The sequence below is a fragment of the Rhinolophus sinicus genome, linkage group LG06 (genome assembly GCF_036562045.2).
Source record: "Rhinolophus sinicus isolate RSC01 linkage group LG06, ASM3656204v1, whole genome shotgun sequence".
NCBI classification, from domain to species: Eukaryota; Metazoa; Chordata; class Mammalia; order Chiroptera; family Rhinolophidae; genus Rhinolophus; species Rhinolophus sinicus.
Window position 1 is genome coordinate 117619910 of NC_133756.1, and position 13054 is coordinate 117632963.

The following is a 13054-nucleotide window of genomic DNA, read 5'->3' on the forward strand; positions in this document are numbered from 1 at the left end:
CATGACAGCCCAGGAGAGCCCTCTGGAAAGCCAGTGGCTACAGTGGGTAAGGGGCTGGTTTCCAGGGAAACAAGGTACCCTCTGTCCAGCAGAGAGAGAGGGCCAGAGCCCAAAGAGAGGCCAGAGTAGCAAGAGAGGAGCCCCTGGCCCTCGGAGCTGAAGGGTTCCTGGTGGGGGAGGAGGATGCCGTGTGGGAAGAGGGCAGGCGGGGATTTGGCACAGGCCTCTGCTGCCTGGTCTCAATTTACTTGTGAGGAGCCTCCTAATAGCCGGGTGAGAGCCGTGCACGCTTTCCTGAGAGCCTGCTAAGTGTTTATGGAATGATTTGTGAGGAGAAGTTTCTTTGGAAGCAGCTTGGGGAAGGTATGTTATTAAGAGTTCTTTCTCCAAGTTTCCTTGGCCCGCTTCCCCCCAGGCCCCTGGGGTCTGGGCAGCCCATGGTCACAGCAGCTGTTTGCTATTTTGCAGGCCATGGGGCCTGGGAGTGTATTGGGGCTGGGGGAAGACAGGGAAGTGGGGCAATTTCCTCCTCCCCGAGGTGGCGTCATGCAGCAGAGGAGTGCTGGAGCCAGAGTCAGAAGCCTGCCTCTGAGGGAGGTGCCCTGGGCCCAGGAAAGTGGGATCTGTCGGATCTGTCACAGGGGCCGAGGAGGAGGGAGGTCACAGGGCTAGAGGCAGCAAGAGGTTGTGGATGATGGGGATGGAAGCATGGCCATTAGCCATCTAGTAATATGGAAGTCATTGGGGACTGATATGGACGAGCCGAAAGGATGGGGAGGGGCCGATGACCCAATGACACGTTTGCTTTCTCCACCAGACTAGGGGCTGTGTGGCTCTCCTTGATATGCCCATCATCATGGGCATCAGAGCTGGCCCAGAGCAGGGGCTCAGTTTGGTGAGTGGTGGGCCCTCACCCAGCCAACCCTCCCACTCAGCCAGACGAGGGCCCACTGAGGGCACTCTGCCAGACCTAGAAGTTAAGTTCACTATGACTTGCTCTGGAAAACCCAGGACTAGCTACGAATTGTCTCATCAGCAGAAATGCGCCCAACCTGGTCTCCACACAACAGCTTCTTTACCTCAGGAGTTGGCAGCTGGCTACACAGATCCACTAGGAAGGACCAGTGACTGGCCCTTTCTGATTCTCTGAGACCCCTGCCAGGGCATGTGGGCCCACCAGGAGCTTTAATCCAATTTATCTGCATACAGCCCTGGGGGTTAGGCTTTTTCCCTTCCCTGCTTTTATCGCTGAGAAAAGCTGAAGCTCAGAGAGCATGGTCACTCCGCTGAGGTCGCACAGTGAGCACCTGTCCAGGTAGGGATCACACTCAGGTGTTCAAGACCAAAGCTGGTGCTCTTGCCGATAAACTACACCAGCCGAAGACACCTGTCATCTTGCTTGGCACATGGCATTGTCATCGTCTGTGATGTCTCTCTGTATGTCTGTCTCTCCACTTACCTGGGAGCTCCCTGAGGATAGGGGTCAGGTTGGCTTCATCCTGGGTCCTTAGGTCTCAGTTCTGGGCCTAATTATGGAAGAGATGATGGATGGATGGATGGATGGATGGATGGATGGATGGATGGTTAAACTCTAGGTCTGAATTTGGAAGATAGAATTCCAGGTGGAAGGAAGTACATGAGCAAATAACAAAGCTCCTACCATGTTTCCCCGAAAACAAGACTGGGTCTTATATTAATTTTTGCTCCAAAAGATGCATTACGGCTTATGTTCAGGGCATGTCCTCCCGAAAAATCATGCTAGAGCTTATTTTCTGGTTAGGTCTTATTTTCGGGGAAACACAGTAGCGTGGCAGGGGTCTTAGAGAGTGGACTGCCTGGGGTGAAACAGTATGTGTTTGAGGCAGGAGGTCTCAACAAGTGCCAAGTACTACTAAACCAAGAGGTTGTACTGGAAATCTGTAGGAGTGATTTTTGCATGTAACCATAATTGGGGATCTCCACTGGCATTTCATGAGTGGGGACATATGAAAATCTCATGGAACATTTGGGTGGATGAAAAGCCTGTTTATAATCACCTGTGCCTCAAACCTAACTCTGTTTTATGTATAAGCACAACACTTTCTTTTTTTTTTTTTTTTGCATGATTCTAATACACTCCAAAATTTCCAGGAACACAACCACCTTGTAAATTGAGGGAAGATTATGCTTTGTTCAGAGCATTTTTAAGAGTGGTTCACCATTTTAGAAAAAGTACGTCACAGACAGCAGCAGTTCTCATGATGTTTGAGTGACCTGGCCCAGTCCGTTTGCACAGCAGTTGTAATCAGTGAGTCTCCACAGAGACCCTTCTATTATGTCTTCTTAGAGTAGCCGGCCCTGGGCACGAAAATAATAAAACATGTTTTTTTATTACAAATTACTTTCCATTTATTTCATTGTAGTTTTATTCAGTGGTGCGCTGAAGCCAAGTCAACTGAGAGCAGATTGTGTGTTTCTTTCCAATTCTGCATTCAGTGTCGTCATGTTGATAGTTTGAAATCAGCCCTGGTGGAAGTATTTACACCATGAAATTGTCAAAAGATATAAATCAAGTGTTATTTTTTATTTTCTTTGTTTCGGGGATTCGATTGTTAAACATTTACCAGCTCACCACTGGTTACACTGGCTTTTCTATTGTGCAGGAGACAGGCTGTATTACCTATGAAGCTCATTTCAGCACAATAAAGGGGACATGGGCCCCACAGGATGGAGAACCACAGATGGAGGGAAATGAGCCTACAGATGGTTGCAGGTAAGGTCCTCCTTCCTGCCCAGAGCAAGTGAGAAGCAGACTCCTGCGGGTTTCTGAAGAAGCCGGGGAGCTTTGAATCCTTGAGAGGAGGATTGTGAGGGGTAGTCAAACAACCAGAAAGTTCTGCTTCCCCTCCCCCTCCAGGGAGGCAGAAACCAGACCAGAGGCAGCCCCTGCTTCCTCCGTCTAAAGAACTTAGCAATTTTGCCTGACAGACACTGGGGCTGCTCTGCTGTGTTCAGCTATTTTGTTCCTTGCAGTTTTGACAGATAAAACTGGTCAGAAAAGGGGCGGCCAGGCGACCTTGACAGTGATCAACCAGTTTGACTTGCCTTCCATCAAGTTCCCCCAGGGTGTCAGCTCTAACTCTCCGCATCCTTTTGGACTCCAGCCCACTCACCAGAGGCTCAACATTTACCTAATAGTAGCAGTGCCCAGCGTTTGAGCTCCTGCTGTATGCAAGCACTATGGTAAGAGTGTCTCATGCATCACCTCCGGGTATTCTCCCTACTCCACCTCCTGTGGGAGCTTATCTTATTCTCCCCATTTTGTCAATAAGAAGACAAGCTCAGAGAGAGGATCTGACTTGCCCAAGGTCACCCAGCCAGCAAGTGGTAGAGCGAGAACCACAAGCCCTGCTGTCTGACTTCCAGCTGGGCTCTTAACCCCACACTCGAACTTTCAAAGGGAAGATAGTATCTGTTCAACTCCTCCCTTTGATGAGGTCCAATGTGTAGGTCAGAGCTGGAAGGGACCAGAGAAATGACCTAATCCTATGATTCTTAACAGTTCATAAATCCACCCCACCCCCCAACATTCACCAGCTTCACTACTAAAGAACCTGTTCCTACCACAAGTGAAGCAGGGGCCCTCTTTTCTCTAAGAAGGGATGTTTCTGCTGGCCTGTTTATCATGTAGGTAGAGTCGGGCTGAATAATGGTGATTTCAATAGTGTCACTGAAAGCCAATGTTATTGCTATGGCTTTAAAACACAAACAGAGAAAGAATCTATTAGTCACCGAGGAGTGTAATAAGCCTGTTGAGTAATCAGCCTGCCGGCCATGGTACCTGCAGACCACAAGGATGATAAATGAAATACCACAGCCAAATTCTTGGACACTTGAGAGTGGGTGTGGGGCTTGTATGCAGGAGTTCAGGAGCCTCATTCTGGAAACACTGCTTTCTACCAGGGGATTGAGGACCCCTGCTCAGTTTCAACTTCCCATTTCACAGATGGGGAAACCAAGGCATAGAAAGGAGAAACAGTTTATGCAAGGTCACCCATGGAGTTCAGGGCTAGGAGCCAGTTCTTACTGGCTGTCCACAATCTGGGAGGACAGCAAGTGCTTGGGCGCTGTGGTTGGGGTCACATCGGGTGTCCTCCAACCCTTTCTGCCCTGCTTTCCTCCTCCCTCTGACATTCCCTGGCTGACTTCAGATCCCCTTCTCCCTCCTCCCCAACCCCTTCTGCAGATAAGGCTGCCAAGGTTTCCAAAGGGACTTGGGGACAGGGTGTGGCTTCCAGAATGTCCAGACTTGGGGACGGGCTGGAAAGAGACCAGGATTCATGTCTCCTTTCCCCATCCCTAGCCCTGTCCACTTGCAGCTGTATGGGTGGATCCAGACACTCCAGAATTTGCCAAATGGACAGAAACACCAAAAGTTTCCCCAAAACCCCATCAGCAAGGGCCTCCTTGGAAGGAACAAAGACTGGGAAGGATGTAGCCAGAGCTCTGACTTTTGAGGGCTGCAATACTAGCCGCTGGCGTGAGCCAGTCATTTCCCTTGCCCAGGCCTCAGTTTTCTTCTTCTATAAAATGGACGTAGGGCTTCTCATCCATTCAGCCAAATTTTACTGCGTGCCCAACCATCAAAGGTAACATTTCAGTGCTTACCTAGGCACTGAGCTAATCACTCTCCATGCATTCTTGCATTTCAGTCTCACAACAACCTTCAAGCTAGGTTTTACATTTCCTATTTTAATGATAAGTTAACTAGGGCTCAGAGAGTTTGAGCAGACCCAGGATCCATATCCAGAGGCTGACAAGAGGAGCCTGTGCCACATTCTGAAGGTACTTGAAGCTAGGGTATGGTGACAGCCGGAGCAGGAATCTTAGGCCCAACCATGGAGAGATCAAGGGAATCCTTAGAGGAGATGATGCATGCTGGACACAGAACCAAGTCCTGGGGCCCGGCTATGCTGAGTCTGAAAGGAGGGCATCTGGCTGCCTCCATGATGTCACTGGTCAGCTTCTAGTCACCCAGCTGCAGGGGTGGGGGCCAATCAGCGGAGCTGGAGAGGTACAGGGCTTTCCCAGTGCCCAGCTTCCTGAGTAGCAAGTTTGGATGCTGTGATTCTGAGGTCTCAGAATGACAACAGTTACAAGGCCAACAACCAAGAAGCAAGCCAGATATTTTACAGACATTTGCTAATTTGATCCCCCAACAGTCCTGTGAAATGGGGATGATTAGCCTCATTTTTACAGATGAAGAGTCTAAGGTCCAGAAAGGTGAAGCGACTAGTTCAAAGTCACCCAGGGCCATGAATTTGGCTCTGTCTGCCTATAGCCCATGGTTTTCCACTGTCCCTCGTACCAGTCTATATTTGTTGCAGGCCATTGCACAAGTCACTGCACCTCCGTGGGTCTCAGTTTCTATGAAATGAGAAAATGCATTCCTGCCCTTGCTAACAAGTGTTGAAAGATTTCAGTGAGATCATGGATGGAGATGTGTTTTGAAGTTCTGCCCACAACCGACATTGTGCTGTTATGTGATTTCAGGGGGATTGGTGACTCTGCAGCCTAAAAGTATCCTCTCCTCTGGCCTGCCCCAGGCCTAACATCACACCTTTAGAGCAGCTTCCCAAGGCTCTGACTTTGTTTCTAGTCGGTCCCCTATCACAGCAGTTTGGTTGGGGCAGAGCTCTCCACCATCATCAGACACTAGGACCTTTATAACATTGCTCTATGGCTGGGTCAAGTTCAGTCATTTCCAGGAAGGCAGGGGGTCTGGGACAGATGAGCTGTTCCTGTGACCTGGGTGAGGTCCTGTCTGATAAGCTCAGCCCCCTCTTCTTGTAGTCAAATAGACCACTTCCCATGGAAGGCAGAGTGGCCAAAAGATTCTATGTGGCCACACTGCCTTGGGCCCCAACAGGTCTGGTGACCCAGGTGGGGGAGTCAGAGATTTGAGCTCTGGGAGGCCTAGCTGTGTGGAATCTAGAGAAACAGGAGGCATTTGGGAAAGACTGAGAGCCCTACCGGGTGGCCAGAAGCTGCCCAGAGGGGGTTCGGCCAGTACAGACATAAGAAGCCAACGTGGGTCAAGGCAGAATGTACAGAGTCAGGTGAGAAGCGGGCTTTGGGTGGCAAGATGTCGCCATCATTAGCTGCAGGATTTAAATTCATAGAGGCAGCTGAGTGTCTGAGGCAAGGTTATCTCCAGCAGTGAGTGTCTGGGCCATGGCGATGTCATCTGGGAGGTGGGTGTCCTTTCCAGTGGGTACACGCTGAAGCTGATGTGAGTCCCAGCATCTGCTGTTTGTGGTTGAAACTGCTTATTTGGAGGGTTTGGGCCTCTGGATTGTAAATCAAGAAACGAACCTGGACCAATAGTAATAAGACCAAAGTCAGTAGAATCGTGTGCAGCTGTTCTTGACAGGTTTTTGTTTTGGGTGGAAGTTTAGGTTCACCTGGGTCCCAAATCAGATGAGCAGCTTCCTGGCCTGTGGGTCCCAGGGGAATAGACACCCTCAGTTTGGCCACCAGCCCTTAAGGGAAATGGAAAGATTAAAAATGTATAAAATTAGATTAAGGCCTGGGGCAACACAGAGACTCATGTAGGGGTTTCTTTGCTGGATCAGAATTTTAAAAGGAGTTGTTTGAGGAGACCGTTATGTCTCTCAGTTAAACGGGCTATCTGGGCTCTGTTAGGGACGTGGACGTTCTCTTCAATGGCTGCCTCTTCGGAGAGCTCAGCGTTGGGCTCTTTTTTGAGAAGAGAAATGAATTCTAAGAAGTGAAATGTGTGTCTTGGTTACTACCAGTAATGTCTGTAACCCTGAAGGGATAAGGAGTGTCCTGACAAGGCCTTTTGTATGTGGGGACATGTGTGATTTTGATTTATGTGTGTGTGAGGCAAGAGATTCCCAGAGTTCTTTCTCTTGAAGGGGATAATTTCTAGGTAATGGCACAGAGTTTATACTAAATGTGAAGATGGAACCATCTGTTGGCCAGAGCACCCAGTGCTAAGACCACTGACTGCCTGAAGTTTGGCCAAGTGTATTTTTTTCTTGCGTCCCATCCTTTAGTAAGGATATTCAAGGTAAGGGATGGGAGGCGGCAGCACGCCCCTGAGCTCCGTTACCTATGCTGGCTAACAGTGCTATTCTCCCACTGCTGTTCACTCAGTTCATCCCAAAGGGCTTCCCAGGGGGCCAAAGAGTCTGGGAAAGGGGTGACCTCCTCCAGCACTATGACATCTGGCAAGGGACTGAGGCCAGGGAAAGCCACCCCTTCTTGCAGGTGGAATATGCCAGGGAGCCCAGGTTTGGCTCCAGCCTGTCTTAAGGAGGCCTTGGGAGCTGTGCCAAGCTTTCAGGGTGGTTTCCTTGACCCGAAGCATGATGGGCGGCTGGCTGTGGAAGGTTATAGGCTCAGGGTCTGTGAGAACGTCTATTTCCAGGAGAACCCAGGAGGTAGTCAGGCTGGGTAGAGGAAGGAACCTGGCAACATGCATGAGACCAGAAGGGACAGCCAAGTGTCCAGAAGGGTAGGAACCATGGTGGGGGAGGTGCAAGAGCAGCAAGGCAGGAGGGGCAAAGGGCTGGTCAGCTGAAACTGCTGCCTGCCTCGCCATTTGTTCCTGAAACTGGTTTCTGTACTGTCCCCTGGGAAGGCCAGGGCAGAGCAGCCTATGGGAAGGGCTCTGCAGACCTAGATGGCCATGTCACGGTCACAGACTTGCTTCAAGGCCTCTGACTCAGCTTACACCAGCAGTACGGTGACCTCTGTGCAAAGGCAGGACTCAGATTCCACCCCACATGGACGAGAAGAATGGGAATGTGTCCAGTGCCACATTACCAGAGAAAATATTACATATTAGATGATCAGACCCAACACATTTCAAATCCCAAGAACAGAGCAAAACAATTCTTTATTCCTTCTGAAGAAATCCAAAATTCTAATTCTAGAGAATTCTAAAATTCTTTGCCTCCTTCCCCTGCCCCGGGACATCTATCAATCCAGACAGAGCACCCCTCAGAATGTACATCAACACCTTCTCTCTGCCCTGCTGTCCTCTCTGTGTTATTTTTGTAATTAAAACATTTTTATCTTGAAATACTTAGATTCACAGGAAATTGATCTATAGGTTTAATTCAATTGTGATCAAAATCTCCCAAAGTTTGTTTTGTTTTGTTTTTATTTTTAGGTATAGACAAGAGTATTCTAAAATGTATAGGGAAAGGAAAAGAAACTTGAATAGGAACAACTGTGGAAAAGAATAATATAGTGGGAAGAATCACCTAGCTGATTTTAAGATTTGTATATAGCTGCAGTAATCAAGACTACGTATTATTGACAGAAGGGTGGACATATAGATCAATGGAACTGAATAGAGAGTCCACAAAGAGACCCTCACAAATATGGCCAGTTAACTCTTTAAAAAAACAAAACAAAAAACTCTTGGGGTGACCAGTTAGCTCAGTTGGTTAGAGTCCATGCTCTTAACAACAAGGTTGCAGGTTCGATCCTCAAATGGGCCAGTGAGCTGCGCCCTCCACAACTAGATTGAAACAACTACTTGACTTGAAGCTGATGGGTCCTGGAAAAACACACTTAAATAAATTAAAAAATAAAACAACTGTTTATTTTGAAACAATCATAGATTCACAGGAAATTGTAAAGGTAGTAAGAAAGGTCCTGTACCCTTCACCCAATTTCCACCAAAGGTCACATCCCAGGTCATTAGTGTATAATATCAAAACCAGGACCTTGATATTGATATAACACGTGCACGTAGTTGCATGTAGTTCCATGTCATTTTATCACATGAAACCACAAGCACAACTGAGATATAGAACTGTTCCATCACAGAGATCCTCCTCATGCTGCCCCTGTGGTCACACCCACCCTCCCTACACACTGGCCCTTGGTACTCGCTGCCTCACTTTTCTCCCTTCTCTCAATCCCCTCACAGTCTCCACCCTTCTGGACACCTGGCTGCCCCCCTGGTCCCACCTGTGTTGCCAGATTCCTTCCATCCAGCCTAACCAGCCCCAACCCCTAGCAACCACTAGTCTATTCTCCAGCTCTGTCATTTTATCACTTCAAGAATATTCTGTAAGTGGAATCAAACAGTATGTGACCTTTTGAGATTGGCTTTTTTCACTCACTGTAATGCCCTTGAGATCCATCCAGGTTGCTGCCTGCGTCTCCAGTTCCTCCTTTTGTCACTGAATGGTATCCCATGGTACTTTGTGTTTCACCGTCTTTCCTTCTCCCAGACTTCTTTTTTTCTTTTTTCCAATTTTTTTGGGGGGAGGCAATATTGGGGAACAGTGGCTTTTCCAGGGCCCATCAGCTCCAAGTCAAGTCGTTGTCCTTCAATCTAGCTGTGGAGGGCGCAGCTCAGCTCCAGGTCCAGTCACCGTTTTTAATCTTAGTTGCAGAGGACGCAGCCCACCATCCCATGTGGGAATTGAACTGGCAACCTTGTTGTTAACAGCTTGCACTCTAACCAACTGAGCCATCCAGCCACCCCATTCCTTCTCCCAGACTTCTTTTTCTGACCTCTGAGCTAGTTGTTTCCCTGTCACCTGAGCCATGAGTGGGGAGGGGAGGGGATTCCTGTCCTCGGGCCTGCAGGAACCTGCTGGGGATGAGCGTAACTGTGTCTTCCTTGTTCAGCCTCAGACTGAAGCATGCACAAGCCACACACACCATCTCGTGGCTCTCTTGGTGGCTTCTTGTGGTTCATCTCCATGTTGTGGTGATACTGAACTTCTGCTCTTTTCTCCCCTTTACCCACAACTCTTCAGTTTGGGCCCATCCACCATCCTGGCCTGGCGTGGCTGAGGCCTCGGTGGCGAGGGTGTAAATGTTCCACTAAGGGCTCAGACTAGGAAGTCTGGTCCGCCCACATGAGACAGCCTCTACCTGGGCCCGCTGGGTATGAGGCAAGGAGGCACAGATAGGGATCCTGCAATCAAAGGAAAGGCCTGTGCACTGGGATCTGGGCAAGGGGCACTAAAGAGTAGCAGATTTCAGGGGGAGCCTCCCTGTTTTGCCAGGACCGCCTGTGCCAGAATCTACTGGTGGGGCTGGGCTGGGCGGTCTCCCTTGCTCTGTGATGATGTGCTGGGTGGATGTGAGCAATCCTGCTGTCTGGGCCTTGCCTCCTCATCTGTAAGGTAAGGTTTAGACCTCACGATCTCAGGCCCCTCAGCTATGACATTCTCAGGTTGCCTGGTGACCTCCCTCCACCAACAAAAACCATCTCTGCTTCTCCTGTCCTCAGAGCCGAGTTCAAGCTCTTCATCACAGCAGTCAAGGCCCTGCGTGGCGGACGCCTGGTGACTCTGCAATCCCAGCTCTTGCCACTTCCTGCTTTCTTTTAGGCTCCAGCCACATGGAACCAGACTCTGGGGTACACTTCCTTCACTGATCTGCTGCCCTCAACTGCCAGTGCAAATAGAGTCACCTCTTGGAAGCCCTCCCTGACTGTTTTCACATCCCCTGCTCCTGTGTTCATCCAAACAGCCCCCATTCTTGTTTGCTGTGTCTGCCCCTGCTCTTGGCTAGCCTCTCTCGACACGGCACGTGGGGGCCAGAGAAGAGTGACATAAGACCCCTCACTGAAGGGGACGGAGCACTGACCACCTCCAATATGGGAGGATGACGCTGCCTCTTCCCTCTCCCCCCTCCCCTTCTTCTCCTCCTCCCCGGCTCCTCTGTGGGCTGCCCTGCCTCAGGCGGGTGAACTCACACTCTGATGTGGCTTGGCCAAGCCCAGGCTTTCCTTTGAACGCAATGAAAACCAAACAACGCATTGTTCCTCATTGTTAAAAAAGTCAGTAGGTTGGGAAAGCTGCCTCTTTAGAGCCCCGCCCACCTCTGTACCACCCCAGCTGGATTTTCCTATCCCTCAGAGCCCAAGCTCTCAGGGGAACATGGAATTCTAGAATCTTGGAATCACAAGATAATGGAACCTTAGACTAATGTGATGCTAGAATCCTATAATCGTTGAATCATAGAAAGCCACACTAATGATGTCTTACTATTATGTTTAAGCCAGAGATTCCTTTTACAATATGGAATCATTGCATATGGGATCCTAAAAGCCCCAACGTGTTGGTGCCAAGAATATCAGGTTGCACCCAAGAGTCCACCACGTGCGGTATCCGTACGCTATGAACTAAATGTTTGTGTCCATCTAAATTCATATATTGAAGCCCTAATCTCCAGCGTGATGGTATTAGGAGGTGGGGCCCCTGAGAGGTAATTAGGTCATAAGGTGGAGGCCTCATGAATGGGATCAGGGCCCTTATAAGAAGAGACATGAAAGATATGATCTTTCCCTCTGCCAGGTGAGGACATAGCAAGACGACGTCCATCTGCGAACCACCAAGAGCACCCTCCCTGCACATCATGTTGGCCAGCACCTTGATCTTGGACCTCCAGCCTCCAGAACTGGGAGGAATGAATGTCTGTCATGTAAGCCACCCATTTAAGTCTATGGTAGTTTGTTAGAGCAGCCCAAGCTGATGAAAACACCATGAAAACCCACGGGTCACCCCAGCCGGGGCACCTGCCCTGCACAGACCTGAACAAACGTCCTCAACCTCTGTGATCCTGGACCAGGCATTCAGCCTCTCTGACCTCCAGTTTCATCGCAGTATGGGCGTCATAATTTTAGTAGCTTGTGTCTTATCCGTGTTCTAAACTCTCTCCTAATGTGATGCTTTCAGGGTCTTGAACAGTGTCGGGCTCTGAAAAGTTCTGGTGACCCGACAGGATGCAGAGGCAGAGGGCAGGACGTCCAGGTGCCTGGGGACAAAGCTGAGCCGAGGCCATGAGCCACGCTGAGGACGTTGATCTTAGGCCAACCAGGGAACGGGACAGATAATGCTTCTGGTTAAGCCTCTCTGGGGCATCAACCCCTACCCCACAAGCCCTCCCTGACAATAAATCTGGGCTGTTCACATAATTGCCATGAAATTGAGTCTCGGTTTCCTCATCTGTAGCGTACAGAGAGTAACACTCTTGGTTCATTGCCCAGCCCACCAGCTTCCCAGGTGTGTCTTTACTCTCTGAGACTCTTTACTCGTCTGGGACTTAGTCCCCAGGCCTCCAGTTCCTGAGGGCAAGGCTAAAATATATCCACTTTTTAACCAAAGCACAGTGTGGGCCAGAGGTACCCATACATATTAAAGACAAAGAATATTAATCGACTATGCTTTGGAAGGGGCTGTAGAGGTCACATGGTCCATCTGCCAGCGTGCCTTCTCAAAGGTCACATATTCATGCTGTCATTTCAGGGGCCGCCCAGAGAGGTGTGTCTTCTTCTAAGTCACACAGAAAGGAATTAGTCAAGAGGTGGCTCTGACCGCAGCTATTTTGTGTCCCTAAGGCTTGTTTTTCTTTTCTTTTTTTTCTTTCTTTTTTTTTTTTTTACTCCACCGGGTGGCGATAGGGCTTCACAGTTTCTGGCTTATTTACATATTGGGGGAGAGGGAGTTGAGGATGGGGCCTCCTTTCAAGACATCAAAGTCAACCAAACATCCCATGCCCTTGGTGGGAGGTCTGGAGGAGCCCGCCCTGGCAGCAAGTCGGCAACGTCAAGCCCCCTCCAGAGGGGCAGGCATTTGGGGGCAGTGAGAGGTTGGGGGTGGGCTTGGAATCAAATTGCCTTGAATGGAAACAAACTTCAACCCCAAACCAAACCCAAATAGGGATTCCAGGAGGAACTGGGTGTCCCAAGCAGCCCTAGGCGAAGCTGGGACAGGGAGGGGTCAAACAATGAGCTCAGGGCTCCAGGCTCCCCAAGGGGTGTGCAGTTCCCAGGCCTGTGCAGAACGGCCCTCCCTTGGAGACCCAGGCAGATGGAATTTCTATCCAGCGAGCCAGCAGCCAGCAGTGGGGAGAGCAGCTCCAGGCCTGTGTTTATGTCTGTCAGACAAACATCCATGGAGAGCTTGCTATCTCCCAGCAGCCACCAGAGAATGAGGTGGTGAGGAGACCAGGCCAGCTCCAATGCTTCCAGATTAGCAGCATGAGTGCAGTGGGCACATTAAATTGATGG

The 13054-nt window shown here is 49.7% G+C and overlaps 1 long non-coding RNA gene across 1 annotated transcript; it reads left to right on the forward strand.

Annotated features, from left to right (window-relative positions):
• The first annotated feature begins 257 nt into the window (after positions 1 to 257).
• Positions 258 to 11913, forward strand: LOC141572438 (uncharacterized). Its single transcript, XR_012497799.1, has 4 exons — positions 258 to 363; positions 2643 to 2752; positions 11340 to 11466; positions 11721 to 11913. It is a non-coding gene; the product is annotated as an uncharacterized LOC141572438 (long non-coding RNA).
• The last annotated feature ends 1141 nt before the right edge of the window (positions 11914 to 13054 follow it).